Source organism: Myxocyprinus asiaticus, chromosome 35 (assembly GCF_019703515.2).
Source record: "Myxocyprinus asiaticus isolate MX2 ecotype Aquarium Trade chromosome 35, UBuf_Myxa_2, whole genome shotgun sequence".
In the NCBI taxonomy this organism is placed as follows: Eukaryota; Metazoa; Chordata; class Actinopteri; order Cypriniformes; family Catostomidae; genus Myxocyprinus; species Myxocyprinus asiaticus.
The window spans coordinates 26,249,511-26,262,923 of record NC_059378.1 but is presented as its reverse complement, the minus strand read 5'-3'; positions in this window follow the sequence as shown (position 1 = coordinate 26,262,923).

The window sequence follows — 13,413 nt, the reverse complement described above, 5'->3', positions numbered from 1 at the left end:
CAATTCAAAATGTATTTTAACAGACTGCACACTGCAGAAATATATACAGGTAGGAGAAAACTTTCTGAACTAATACTGTAACAAAAACACCAGAAACAATTTGTATTTATAAATGAAACTATTCATTCAAAAGATCTTTTCAACTTGGCCAGACCTTGCCATCATCAAGATGCAACACTTTTTACTATATGACCTCAAAAAAAAAAAAAAAAAAAAAAAAAGAAAGAAAAAGTGTTAGCTTGTTTGGGTAGCTCATGTGAAGGGCATAAAATTACCCAAAAAGTCAGTGCACTGACCCAAGTTTTGACAAATGTCCCAAACTCATTTTCAAGGACAATCAATACATCCAGTGGGTTGAAAGGTAACTTTCGCTCTTCCTGCTCCAAAGCATTGATGGCATCTGCTTCTTTCTGTGCTTGGTCAAGCTTCTCTTCCTAAATGCATAGAAATAATCTTTGTCAAAATGTATTGTGGCAGGGCTGACGGCGGGGCCGGGGCTGGGGTCGTGATTCCGCACACCCGGCCCCAATTAGGTTGATGAAGCCCGAGAGGAATAAAGGCAACCGGAGACGGCAGTGCAACAGAGAGAGAGAGAGAGAGTTACGGGCAGCTGCCCAACACCTGTGTCTGTGTCTGTGTAACCAATTTTCAGGTTTACACACCAGCATTACAAGACCAATTGGTTTAGGAGACCACTTTTGATGGTCTCGTAATACGGGAAATTTAAATTGTTATAATTATTGAATAATAATCATTTAAAGCATTATCAATACATGTATGATTACTACATTACTGGTTTTATTAATTAATATAGCTATTTGACTGTTATAACCCTCCCCACGCTTTTTATGACCTTTACAAATATGGACCTTTCAAACCATGATGTGTATGTGTGAACTTCGAACAGTGCCTCTGTAGGTGGGAATTGGTATTGCAAGGTACACACACTCACGCCAAATTACACACATTTCCCTGACAAATCATACAATTGGCAGTAAACGTCGGCTGCGCCTTGTAAGTCTGACTCGAGAAGATTCGCCGCGGTTGGAGAAGTGTATACACGCTTGATCACTTATCACTTTATCATTAAAACGTGTCAACAAGCCTACTTTCTGCTGTCGGCGTTGGTTTTGAAACCGAAAGGGGCAAATCAACTATGAGTTAAAAAAGCACTCCGTTTAAAGCACAAAACGATACCCAATTATATCAAACTAGCGATAAATATTGTTACTCTCTTCGTTCTGTGTGTGCTATTTTGGGCCACTGCTAAAGCAAATGAGTTATTACTATTATACTACATATCTGTGGAGACAGATTTGACATTATATTTTTTATTAGGGGACTAAATCCTCTCCAAGATGCAGAACATCACGTGAATTTGGACAAAGATAAAGACATACTTAAATGGAGATATATCAATAACACCAAAGGTAAGATCTTTTTGTAAACCTTTTGTCTCTTAATCAAGTTAACCTGTTATGTTAGATAAAGAATGCTCCATCAGACATACAGCGTGTGACAAGTTCATATGCAAAACAACGTTTAAAACAAAATAAAATAATAATAATAATAATTATTATAACATGCAAAAAATGAATGCATGCAATGAATCCAATAATGGATGACATGTTTGTGTCAGTGATGGGTGGATACATCTTGAAATAGACCCCAATGAAGGATCTAACATCGATACAGATGTGATCTAAGTTTCATCTAAATGTTTTTTTTTTTTTAGTCATTTGATTTTCCTTTGGATTTTTCCAATCATTACTAGAAAATGTACTTTTCTGTTTATGTGTTGTTTGTATTATTTTAAGTGGCACAGTTCAAATGCTAACATTTGATTTCTTAATTAGTGAACATAAAAAGTAAAAACTGTAAATAATAAAAAGTACTATTAGACAAACTGTTTTGGTTAACAGATTCCCATTGCTTTTTGTGTTTTATTTCAAATACATTGTTTTGCATATTAACTTGGCACACAATGTAATTTCAGAGTTTGTTATACTGCTTGTTTACCATACTTCCATTAATAGTTTTATATATATATTTTTTTAATAGGACGAGGTGTATTTGCAAAAGACTTATTTTGAAAGGTTCATTTATTCTTGAATACAGAGGAATCTTGTACAAGAAAAAAAAAAGACTCTAATAATTTTGGTACAGCATTAAATGAATACACATACATCTTCAGACACAGGAAATGATTACTGGTGAGTAGCCTGTATTGTACTGTATGTTAACCCATGTGCATCTTTTGAAATTTATTTCTTAACCCTGAAGCCAAATAACACATGCAGATATCTGGGGCAGGTTGAAATGCTTACCAATGATGTGTTCTCTTCTAGAGCATCATTTTAGTTAACATTTTTAACAGTTGATTTTTATGACCCCTGTAGTATTGATGCTTCAAGGGAGGACGGATCACTTGGGAGACTAGTGAATGATGATCAAAAACCCAATGCAAAGATTAAAAATCAGTTTCAAATCAGTCGCACCAAAATACCACCAGCACATTAGTTTCAACACACGAGGGGACCGGGTTTTGGACCATTGCTACTCTCCCTTCCGGGATGGCTACAAATCCCTCCCCCGCCCACCATTTGGAAAATCGGACCACTCTTCTATTCTGCTTCTACCTGCTTACAGGCAGAAACTGAAACAGGAAACACCCACTCTCAGAACGATCCAGTGCTGGTCGGACCAATCAGAATCTACGCTACAGGACTGTTTTGATCACACGGACTGGGAGATGTTCCGGTCCACCTCTGATGATGACATCGAGCTTTACGCTGATAGCGTAATGTGTTTCAACAGAAAGTGTGTACAGGACGTCGTTCCGACCAGAACAACACGGATCTATCCGAACCAGAAGCCATGGATTAATAGCGATGTTTGCGCGGCACTTATTGTGTGGACCTCCGCTTTTAATTGGGGAACGCGGAGGAGCATAAACAAGCCAGTTATGCCCTCCGAAAACAGCAAAACGCCAATACAGGAAAAAGATTGAAGGACAGTTTAACACCACCAACTCTAGAAGCATGTGGCAGGGAATTAACATCATCACGGACTTTAAAGGGAATAAAAACTCGGCCTTGAACACCGCTGCCTCTCTCCAGGATGAGCTAAATACTTTTTATGCTAAATAACACCGCCCTCGCGGAGAGAGCTCTCACGGCTGAAGCTACAGAGGTTAGTTCACTCTCCGTCTCTGTAGCGGATGTAACCCGATCCTTCCGACGGGTGAATATCCGCAAAGCCGTGGGCCCAGACGGCATTCCGGGCTGCGTCATCAGAGCGTGAGCGAACCAGCTGGCTGGTGTTTTTACAGACATTTTCAACCTTTCCCTCTCTTTGTCTGTAGTCCCCACATGCTTTAAAACATCCACCATTGTGCCTGTTCCAAAGCAATCAAAAATCACTTGCTTAAATGACTGGCGTCCTGTTGCTCTGACCCCCATCATCAGCAAATGCTTTGAGAGACTAATCAGAGATTACATCTGCTCTGTGCTGCCTCTCTCTCTAGACCCATTGCAGTTTGCTTACCGCAACAACTGCTCTACTGATGATGCCATTGCATCTGCAATACACACTGCTCTCTCCCACCTGGAAAAAAAGAAAAGTTTTTTGTAGACTACAGCTCAGCATTCAACACCATAGTGCCCTCCAAACTAGATGAGAAACTCTTAAACAGCTCGCTGTGCAGCTGGATCCTGGACTTCCTGTCAAGCAGACGCCAGGTGGTTAGAATAGGCAGCAACATCTCCTCATCACTGACCCTTAACACTGGAGCCCCACAGGGCTGTGTTCTCAGCCCGCTCTTGTATTCCTTGTACACACATGACTGTGTGGCAACACATAGCTCCAATGCCATCATTAAGTTTGCTGATGACACGACGGTGGTAGGTCTGATCACTGACAATGATGAAACAGCCTACAGAGAGGAGGTGCACACTCTGACACACTGGTGTCAGGAGCACAACCTCTCCCTCAATGTCAGTAAGACAAAGGAGATTGTGGTGGACTCCAGAAGAAAAGACAGAGAACACAGTCCCATCACCATCAATGGAGCATCAGTGGAGAGAGTCAGTAGCTTCAAGTTCCTGGGTGTCCACATCACTGAGGAACTCACATGGTCCATCCACACTGAAGTCGTTGTGAAGAAGGCTCATCAGCGCCTCTTCTTCCTGAGATGGCTGAGGAAGTTTGGAATGAACCGCCACATCCTCACACGGTTCTACACCTGCACTGTAGAGAGCATCCTGACTGGCTGCATCTCCGCCTGGTACGGCAATAGCACATCCCACAACCGCAAAGCACTGCAAAGGGTGGTGCGAACTGCCAGACACATCATCAGAGGTGAGCTTCCCTCGCTCCAGGACATATATACCAGGCGGTGTGTGAAAAAAGCTCGGAGGATCATCAGAGACTCCAGCCACCCGAGCCATGAGCTTTTCTCACTGCTACCATCAGGCAGGCGGTATCGCAGCATCAGGACCCGCACCAGCCGACTCCATGGTAGCTTCTTCCCCCAAGCAATCAGACTTTTGAACTCTTGATCTCCCACGATCAAAATACATCAGCACTGCACTTTATTACTCTTACTCTTATATCTCACACCGGACTGTCATAAATTATATTATTATTATATTATATTCTCTCTTAACAACTTACTATCAACCGACAGCCTGAATGTCAATACAGTACAATACAACCTACTGTACATTCTATATATACCATATATACTTTTTTTATTGAATAATGTGTATCTATATTGTGTGTATTGTACTGTGCATTGTATGTTATTATTTGTATATTGTGTTGTGTGTAATTATGTGTATATTAGACTTTAAATTGTGTTGTGTTAATTTGATGTTATTGTAAATTGGTATATGTCTCATCACTGTCACGACTGCTATGTTGATCGGAACTGCACCAAAGAATTTCACACACCATTGCACTTGTGTATATGGCTGTGTGACAATAAAAGTGATTTGATTTGATTTGAAAAGATTGAAGTGGATGGTATGCCCTATCTTTGTTTATTTGCCATTATGGACATAAGGGAAGGTCGAGAGATTACTTATGACTATGGAGGAGTTGATTTGCCATGGCGTTCTTGCCATGGACAGGAAATGTTCAACGTAGAGTACCAATGACTTTTATTGAATAATTAAAGTATTTTTAATAGTGAGTAGTGTTGAATGCATAGAATCTCTCTCTCTCCCCCAGCCCCCCATGTGTTCACACTTGTAGTTCAGTTACGTTCTCTTGGTCCGGGCCAAAAATGAAAATGATACATTTAGTCCTGGTCCGCAACCTAAAGATAAAAAAAAAAAAAAGGTGTAACGATAAGGTCTTAACCTGATTGGACAGCTTTTATGACGTATATTTTGCGACAGAACTTGCCAAACATCCAAAACAATGCTGGCTGCTGGGTTAAATGCCCTCTTTGGATTTATGTATATATATATATATATATATATATATATATATATATATATATATATATATATATATATATATATGGTGGTATTTTTACCAGCTGAGAACAAACGCAGAGCTAATAAAATGTGTAAAGGAGTCAGAACAGCGCCTGGAATTCCTTCGTTGCACACACAAACAAAGATATGCTGCAAGGACGGCTGACGGCTGTTCCGAACTGTAATGGGCAACATAGCTCCTATGATGAGAAGAACCAGGTATTCTTGAGGTCAGTAAAGGCTAATTACTTCCTGTTATTGGTCCGTTTAGATGTCTTTGGTCCATGCTTCGTTCATATATCAGTCGAACCGCACCAAAGTTCGTTTGGAAGCGGACCGAGACCCACTATTCAGGGGGTCTCGGTCCACTTGTTTGGTGTGCACCAAGGTTCAGATGGCAGCATTAACACTTGTTCAAATGAAACGCACTAACAGAGCAATCGCACCAAAGTTCATTTTAATCTAACCAAACCTGCCAAGGGTGAACACACCCTAAGTCTGATGTGTGGTCGCATTTTGGTTTTTATAAGAGTGCTGAGGGAAACTTGATCAAAGATGTACAACCTGTCTGAAGAACATGCAGAAAGAAAATTGCTGCGAAAGGGGGCAACACTTAAGTTAAAGTAAGTTAAATTTTAGCTCAATGCATGATGAAGGGACTTCGGAATGGAGGAAAATGTCATGGTTTGTCTGTTTAAATTGCTAATAGCTTATCAATAATGTAAAGTGAAGCTTTCAGTGTTACCTACTCTTGTAAAAACACTACATGTTGTTCTGCTGCTTTATGCGTCGTGTGAATGCAGACTCTGTTCGCCAATTGCACACGATAACACGTTACGTAGTTCTGTCACCCAACCAACATATTGTGTTCATTAAAAATCTGGCAGTCATTGAACTGGTTGTAAATGTGTTCCAACAGGAGAAACACTTTAGACTCCTAAACAATACTCCTTTGTATTTATGTCAGTTGTTGGGCTCATTGCAATTATTACCAATGTCTAAAGACTTATTTGTATTTATGTAAATTGTGCACGGGGTCATTGCATATACTCATATGCAGCACATCATTTGGCTATGCTATTATTTTAATGTTTATGCATACAAAAAGTGCACAGTGCTGCAAATTTTATTTGTGGTTTTCAGTTAAGAAATTGGTGAAATTGTTTCAGTGTGTATCAGTACTTTTTGAATAATTTTAGCACATTTTAACAATACAGTCATAATACAGATAACTGTGATAATTTTGTTCACTTAAATCGTCATATGACATTTTCACACCGTTTCATCTCAAGACTAGGGCTGGGCGATACATGATATAAAATTCAACAATATTGTGTATAACGCGATGACTTTAATGAGCCTTTTATTTGGCCATTAAGTTTCATAGAGTGCATTAGAAGACTAATTTCACAATCCTTCAGGGCTGTATAATTAATTAAAATAACATAAAAATGGAGATATGATCATATATGATTATTTAACTGGCAAATGCTGTGATTAAAGACAGATAAACATGGTCTGTGCGCTTCAGAATGAACTGGTTTCGTGTTTTTAACGCAGTTCACCTGCATAGTCAAGTACTGCAGGTTCAAGCATTCGAGCAATTCCAAACATCAGTAACCACTATAAAGTTATTATACATGTATACAAATGCAGAACAGTAAGGAGAGTCTGACAGTGGTTCACAAGATGCTAAACTTATAACTGTCAAACATTGCACTTCCCTTTTCATAATAAAAGCTCCTGGTGAAGGTGAAATAAACATGACTGCACATGCAATGTCAAAATTAAAACCCCAGTTTAGGGTGAATTAAACAGGACAGAAATATATACATTTATTTTTAACAAGTCTTATCCAGCGTATAATAATGATTCAGTATTATAATAATAAACTTGACTGGGTTCCACAGTAATAATTTAGTATGAATCAATATTCATCTGGTATTAAAAGAATAAGTGAAGTAGTTTTTGCACACCTTTGTTCATTCACAAAGAAAAATGTTTTAGTAAAAATATATGAAAGTAAATAAGATTTTTATTAGGCTTTCGTGTATGATTGTTTGTTAAATATAAGTATAAATGTGAAAATCAATGAAAATGATTACATTTCACTCTCCCTTGTGTTAATTTAGTGAAAATCTGTGGGAAACATGCCTTCATCATTTTTAAATAGATTTTAATTTAATACCTTTGAAATATGAATTCTCATTGGCTACAATGGCTGTTTAGATGAAATGATGATTCAGAGCAAAGACATAGTAATCAAGATATATACTGAATATCGTCAATTTGCTGAAAAATATCGAGATATAATTTCTGAAGCCATATCGTCCAGCCCTAACGGCTTAGTCACATACAGTAGCCATATTGGTTCCTCATATACCAAATCATGGCCTCCTAAACCATGAGTAAGCACACACAATAAACACACACAAGGTTTATGCAGCCATAGCCTACTGCTTAGTCACATACAGTAGCCATATTGGGTCCTTGTATACCAAATCATGGCCTCATAAACCATGAGTAAGCACAAACAATAAACACACACACAAGGGTTATGCAGCCATAGCCTACTGCGTAGTCACATACAGTAGCCATATTGGGTCCTCGTATACCAAATCATGGCCTCATAAACCATGAGTAAGCACACACAATAAACACACACACACAAGGGTTATGTAGCCATAGCATACTGCTTAGTCACATACAGTAGCTATATTGAGTCCTTGTATACCAAATCGTGGCCTCCTAAACCATGAGTAAGCACACACAATAAACACACACACAAGGGTTATGCAGCCATAGCCTACTGCGTAGTCACATACAGTAGCCATATTGGGTCCTCGTATACCAAATCATGGCCTCATAAACCATGAGTAAGCACACACAATAAACACACACACACAAGGGTTATGTAGCCATAGCCAACTGCTTAGTCACATACAGTAGCCATATTGGGTCCTCATTTACTCATGGTTTATGAGGCCATGATTTGGTATACGAGGACCCAATATGGCTTTCAGTAAACTACAGTATGTCACATCACAACTTGGCATGACTTGAAATATTGGGCTATGTGAAAAGATGGGAGTAGATATCAATCACTGCTAGTAAGCTATCCTTTACTCGGACTGCTATGAGATATGGATTAACCCTCTGGGGTCAACGGACGCGCCGACACGTCCTGCTGGATTTTTTCCTCATAATAGTGGAAACAACTTAAAATACTCCATCATTTTTGGGCATACAGATAAGTTTAAGGCATCATTAGAGACTATAAAGGGTCTACTTTTATTTGTGTACACTCACAATAACAACAAAACCTTGTGCTTTTGTAAAATAAATAAAAGAAACAGGGTGCGCTTTCAGCCGTCTCTGTCTCCACGAGCATCTTTCTGAAACACGTCACAAAAATTTACTGAAACTCCGCAAATACTTATCAGACAAACATGAAACATATGTCTAAAGAAAGCTTAAAATGTCTCATTTATCACATTTAAAACAAATATTCTCCTGCAGTGTAATCTGTATGAAACAAAGCGAAGTACAGTTTCTCCTGACTCAGCTAATTATCGCTATGTGATTACACCCACGGGCAGAGGGCGCTATTCATACGGTAATGTGCTGAGGCGATCAATGCAATGGTAAATGCCCCCAACAGTGCCTTTAAAAAGCATCATGTTCATTCACTTTTCTGCATGTTTGGAAGATGGCACGCTACACAGGTGAGGAAGATCCTGGATAGTGACGAGGAGTTCACATTTTCCTCAGAAGAAGAGCGGGAATCCGACGATGAACATTTGCATTTTGAAGAGCGACTTGATCCAGTTTCGGATGAGTAAGTCATTTAGTTTTACGTACATTAGTTGACATGCTATTTTATATAAACGTACATATTTTACTAGTTGGACTGTTTCCAGACTTGCCAGCCAGGATTCAGAGTATTGAAATTTGAAATTTGTCCTAATAGGCAAGTCTTAGTTATATTTAAATGTTGTTTCAGCTAAAGCAGGTATTTAAATTGTATGCTGTATGATATAAATATGATATGTAATATTATATAAAAATAATATGAATGTTTAGATTATATTTTAACTAGTGTTTATGCTGCCTCATTATCATCAACAAAGCTTGTGCTTGCAAATATCTGTTCAGGTGTAAATGTGTAAAATGTGCTGTAAATATGCCCATATTAGAAAATCAGCATATTAGAATGATTTCTGAAGGATCATGTGACACTGAAGACTGTAGTAATGATGCTGAAAATTCAGCTTTGATCACAGGAATAAATTGCATTTTACAATATATTCAAATAGAAAAGTTATTTTAAATTGTAAAAATATTTCACAATATCACTGTTTTTGCTGTATTTTGGATCAAATAAATGCAACCTTGGTGAGCAGAAGAGACTTCTTTTAAAAACATTTAAAAAATCTTACCGATCTAAAACTTTAAAACGGTAGTGTGGATCTAAAGTTTTTAAGTAAAGTCTTTCCGTAAAGAAAATGTATAGTCAGATTACTTTTATCTTAAACTTGATTTTGTGAATAAGCTACAAACATTACATTCAATCATTAAGTCTCCTCACATTCATTCTCTCTCAGGGGAGGTTCCTCATGTGTGAATCACATCAATATTCATGATCAACCACGCCTCCTTGCATATAGCCTTTCTAACACTAAAAGTGACTTACAAAAGTTAAATGACTATATTGTTTTGTATGAATGAGTGATCAGGATGGTTTTCACATCATTTTGTAGCAAAAATTCTAGGCTACAAGATCCAGTTCTCAAAAGTCTTGTGAACAAATACTTAGTATGTGTTATATGGCCTTATTTCAGTGATTTAAAATTTGTTTTTTTCAAAAACCCCACACAAATGTTATTTTATCAAAAATACAAACATGTACATACATGTTGCTCACATATTATTGTAGCCCAGTTTGTGCTGAATACAGTGTTATTTAGCCATTAATATTTTTTTAAAGGTGCAATATGTAACTTTTTTTTGCCAATATGTGAACGGCTTGTAACGCAACTTTAGCAAAATTAAGCCCTCCCCGGACTTCCTAGAGCCTGTAGACTGATTTTCATGCGAAGGGAGCAGGTCGCTTTTGCCGGGAAAATCCAAAGGATGTGAAGTTTTGCGCGCTTCCGAGAGCCTTGCCTCAGTGCTTCCGCTATTTAACAGTGTCAACAGACAGTCTGCAACACTAGGTAATGTTATCTTAGAGATGGAATCCAGCAAACGCCCGGCTCCAAACACAACACCAACTCCTACACAAACTCCCGAGTAAGCCAAAAAAAACAAAAAACAAAACAAAAAAAATTTACTGAATCCCATCTGGCTAAGCGGGAATGTGATCTTGGTCGAGCGAAAACTAGAGTGAACATCGGCAGGACATTTGATTACTGGAGGGAACTTCATTCGGTTTTGGGGATCAGAACTGACGTTCTTCTTATTGGACAGGTAAGCTTACATAACTGCAAACATGTGAAATATAGTGCCATAAGGATTGATCTGTGTCATTTTAGCTAACTTGATCTTGCCTGCTAACGCTGATAAATCGCAAGCTACCTTGCTTCGTAACTTTAAAATAATTTCAACGATCTTCTGTTTATACTAAAAGTCAGGTATGCTGATTCACAGTAACTGACATAATGTTCATCTGTAATTATTCAGCAAGGTAAACTACAGTAACAAATGAAATGAATGCTAGACAATGTTCAAGATGCAAAAAGACCCATTCATTAGTGTAACGTAACTTGGTTATACAGAAAATATATACATTCTATTATTATAAAACAATAGCACATCGATATATCAAAATGACAGTTGTTATGGAATCACATCAATACTGAATTGTGTCAACATATTTATAATGTACAGTCTATTTTATAAACAACTACTGTCATCATCCACCAGATTTAGCTAACAGCTATTGATAAAGCTGGCTAGCTAGCTAACGCCGACATAGGCTATCGTATAAATGCAGTCAATGTATCATGCAAAGAAAAGTTATTACTTCAAACTACAGTCTCGCATAGTCAGACCTATATCCACACTTTGTTTTAGCCCTGTTTCAGCACTGGAGAGTCATATATAATATACAGTCTCAAAGTTTGTAGTAAAACAATCATAACTGTGTAATTTTAATTATGCTACATTATCTGTCATCATGATGCCGGTGAATCACGTTCAGTTTTGGTCATGCTTGCTCGCGTCCCTATGAAGTGTGTGCGCGTGATCACGCAACAGGCTGCAGTTCACTTAACGGCCACAGGTGTCATTAATAACAAGGGTTTCTGAATCTTACATACTGCACCTTTAAGCAACTGAAAAAAGCACAAATGTCAAGGCATGTCAAAACTTCTCCAGGGCCCAAAACACTCTCAGACCCCAGAGGGTTAATCACAGTTTTTCCAAAACTTGCCATTTAGTTAGCAACACATATATTAGACTTAACTAAAGCGATCAAAGTTCACAAGGTTTATTTCAACAGATTTTTTTATTAGGTAGAAAAATCAACTGTAAATATTGTGAGCCTGTTCAGTAGAAATCCTAGCCAAATATGTTCCGATAATATTTGATTGACGTGAGTGACGTGTAGATAATTTAACCGTCGGACATTCCCTTTTAAAAGTGAGTGACATTATTCATTGCCATGCTCTCATGGCAGGAGACGAAGACATAATTAAATCCTCAGAAGCATTCCAGAAGCTTTATCGGGCAAAGTGCCCGATAAACTACCACTCACTGAATACATCACAAAACTTCACAAGCATCTTGACAAAAATGCAGAATCAGCAACCTCAGCACTGAAGGAGGCAACAGTGCAGAACAATTCCAGTCTTGCAATAACAACATTGACTAAGATGGTCCTCTTCAACAGAAGACATGTTGGAGAGTGAGTGCACAAATCGAGGTCCATAAAGACATGGTTTGACGGGTTTGATGTGGAGGAACTTGAATTGCCTGCACAGAGCCCTGACCTCAACCCCAATGAACGCCTTTGGGATGAATTGGAACACTAATTGTGAAACAACATCAGTGCCTGACCTCACAAATTTTCTTTTGGCCGAATGGGCACAAATTCCCACTGACACACTCCAAAATCTTGTGGAAAGCAGAATAATGGCAGCTGCTATAGCCACAAGTGGTGGGGGGTGGTTGGGGGCACTCCATATTAATGCCCATGGTTTTGGAATGGGATTTCCAACAAGCACATTAGCTGTGATGGTCAGGTGTCCACATATGTTTGGGCATATAGAGTACCAGAACATATTTCACAGACATTTCCTTCAATTGAGAAAATAACAAATTCTGGGTACTGGAACTGCCAGTGCATTTACAATTTAATAACAGACACATTTTAAATTCACGGTAAGTTGGATCCTTAAATTTATAGAAAGTATATACCGATCAGCCACAACATTAAAACTACAAGCCTAATATTGTGTAGGTCCCCTCGTGCCGCCAAATCAACTCTGACCCATCGGAGCATAGACATGGGACCTCTGGGGGTGTCCTGTGGTGTCAGGCACCATGACATTTGCAGTGATCCATTGGGCCCTGTGGATTACGATGTGGGGCCTCCGTGGATCGGGCTTGTTGCAGCGCATACCGTGATGCCTTGCTTGGAGGCCAGGTCAAAGCCTTGGGGTCTTTGTTGCATTCCTCGAGCCGTTCCTGAGCAGTTTTTGCAGTGTGGGCAGGGCACATTGTCCTGCTGGGGGAGGCTGCTGCCGTCGGGGACTTCTGTTGCCATGGGGGGGTGTGCTTGGTCTACAACAACGTTTAGGTGGGTGGTATGTGTCAAAGTAACATCCACATGAAACCCAAGATTTCCCAGCAGATCGTTGCATTGTAACAAGATGATCAATGTTATTCACGTCACCTGTCAGTGGTTTTAATGTTGTGGCTGATCGGT